The sequence below is a fragment of the Misgurnus anguillicaudatus genome, chromosome 16 (assembly GCF_027580225.2).
Source record: "Misgurnus anguillicaudatus chromosome 16, ASM2758022v2, whole genome shotgun sequence".
Lineage (NCBI taxonomy): Eukaryota > Metazoa > Chordata > Actinopteri > Cypriniformes > Cobitidae > Misgurnus > Misgurnus anguillicaudatus.
The window spans coordinates 36,209,655-36,212,386 of NC_073352.2; the positions used below are offsets into that span (position 1 = coordinate 36,209,655).

At 44.1% G+C, this 2,732-nt stretch overlaps 1 long non-coding RNA gene across 1 annotated transcript; it reads left to right on the plus strand.

Moving 5' to 3' along the window:
• Window positions 1–1,313: 1,313 nt before the first annotated feature.
• On the plus strand, window positions 1,314–2,124 carry LOC141350090 (uncharacterized). The gene is made up of 2 exons (XR_012358058.1): window positions 1,314–1,454; window positions 1,807–2,124. It is a non-coding gene; the product is annotated as an uncharacterized lncRNA (long non-coding RNA).
• Window positions 2,125–2,732: the final 608 nt, after the last annotated feature.

The following is a 2,732-nucleotide window of genomic DNA, read 5'->3' on the forward strand; positions in this document are numbered from 1 at the left end:
AGGTCTAATAATATAAGAATTGAGATTTCACCACGATCGGATGTTAATAGGAGGTCATTTGTAACTCTAAGCAACGCTGTCTCTGTGCTATTGTGGGGCCTGAATCCTGATTGGAACTTTTCATATGTACTATTATTTGTCAAGAATGTGCGTAACTGGCTTGCCACTATCTTTTCTAATATTTTCGAAAGAAAAGGGAGATTTGAGATTGGTCTAAAGTTATTAAGCTCTCCCTGATCAAGCTGTGGTTTTTTAATCAGCGGTTTAATAACTGCTAGTTTGAAAGCTGTTGGAACGTATCCTATTTCTAGCGATGAGTTAAAGATATTTAGAACCGGGGTTGACACTACAGGGAATACCTCTTTAAGCAGTTTTGTGGGAACGGGGTCTAATATACAGGATGATTTGGATGATGTAACTAGTCTAGAGAGCTCATCTATTGTAGTAGGTTTAAATGAATCAAGATGTTCGTATGGTAGTCTAGTGTTAAGTGAACTAACGGGTAGAGTGGTCGCTGCCTGGGTAGCTACGATGCTTTCCCTTATAGCCGTAATTTTGTTAGAAAAGAAGTTCATGAAGTTGTTACTATTTTGCTATTGGTTTCTGTTTGTTCTTTTATTTCTAGTCAGTTTTGCAACGGTGCTGAAGAGGAAACGAGGGTTATTATGATTCTCATTTATAAGCTTGCTATGATAGGTAGATCTGGCGGTTTTCATAGCCTGTCTGTATTGTTTAACACTCTCTTTCCATGCTGCACGCCATACCTCTAACTTTGTGCTTCTATAATTTCTTTCCATTTTCCTAGTTGCCTTTTTGAGTGCTGCGGTGTGATGATCATACCATGGAGCTGGCGGTTTTTCTTTGATTCTCTTTTTTCGAATGGGAGCAACGGCATCCAATGTGTTAGAACAGACATTGTTTAGGTTTTCTATTACAATATCTAGATCGTCACAGTTATCTGCTACTGTGCCATCCAGTCAGTGTGGCTATCTGATCGGCAAGGGCGGTTGAAAGAGATCATGAAGGTAAGCGTGGATATAATCTTAGCCTCAACACTTCATGTTAGAAGTGAAAGTTCAAGTTTCATTACGCTCTTCTGTCTGTGTGTGTAGTCATCTGGAGCTCACGTACAGGTGGATGTAAAAATGCTGCCCAAATCTACTAGGACTTTAGAGGCCATCAATGTCTGTGTCCAACAGATCTGTGTGGTCATGCTGGAGGAACATGATAGTTCTCTAGGAAGTCTCTTGGTTTTTTCAGACTTTTGTAACCCGAGTTACAAAAGTTATTCAATTAGGAGAGAGTGGCAACACTGTTATCGGAGCTCCGCCGAGTTCATCATCTTAATCTTACTTTCTTACTATCTTGTTCCTATCTATATAATATAACTTACTAGTTCATCCTTACCGTGACGATTATTCAACAGTTTCAATAAGTGAAACGATTTATCACTGGTAAACACCCAGTATTAGCATATAGCCCGGTAGCATTAGCAAACAAGGAAACGCTGCTCCGTGCATTGGAGCTCCGTCGAGTTCATAATCTAAATCCTATTTTCTTACTATCTCGTTCCTATCTATATAATATAACGTACTAGTTTATCTTAGAAATACTTTACCGTGACGATTTTTGAACAGTATTAATAAGTAAAACGATCTATCACTAGTAAACACCTAGTGCTAGCATATAGCCCACTAGCATAAACAAACGTGCCGGTTGAAGTTAGCACTTGCTCACTGTCTGTTTACTGTAAATCTGCCTTCTTTTTCGATCTAATGGCGGACTCATCCGATGCATGTTTTTCAGACCTTTCCTCACCAGAGCGGGAAGCTGTGGAGGAGTTGTGTCCCGGCATTAGCACCAGGCGGTACAGCGTGCCTCACATCACCCTGGCTCCAGGCACCCGGAGACGACCGAGGCACGCAACGAGCGAGCACCCATCTCGATGCAGCTTCACGGACCGCGGTCTGGCGAACGGAGACGCCATCGCCCAGCATGAAAACGACCTTTCCTCACCAGAGCGGGAAGCTGTGGAGGAGTTGTGTCCCGGCATTAGCACCAGGCGGTACAGCGTGCCTCACATCACCCTGGCTCCAGGCACCCGGAGACGACCGAGGCACGCAACGAGCGAGCACCCATCTCGATGCAGCTTCACGGACCGCGGTCTGGCGAACGGAGACGCCATCGCCCAGCATGAAAACGGTAAGACTCCGCTTGTCATTGTAACCTGCACTACTTGCCACATGTACAGTTTAGCTTCTTCCGTCAGCATAGAGGGGTTTACATGTGCTAAGTGTATTGAAGTAGTAAGGCTGACGGAGAAGGTTGCAGAACTAGAAGCGCGCATCCGAACGCTAGTTGAGGACAGTAAGACCGCTAATGTTAATGTTACAAACACTGTTTCGGGTGCGCCTAGTGTTAAGCGTAATACACTTGGCTCGGTTCCGACTTCAGAGTCAAGGCGGCTGACTAACTGGGTGACTGTCAGGCGGCCTAGTCGCATTTGGCATCCAAATCACGTTCCTGTTTTAATATCAAACAGATTTTCTCCACTCAGCAATACACCGGCTTAGACATCTGTTAAAGGTGCCCTGGTTATTGGAGATTCTATACTCAGGAACGTTGGCATTGAGGCACCAGCCACCATAGTCGATTGTATACCGGGAGCCAGAGCGTCTGACATTAGATCCAAACTTAAAGTGCTGGCTAATGCTAACCGTAAGTTTTCTAAG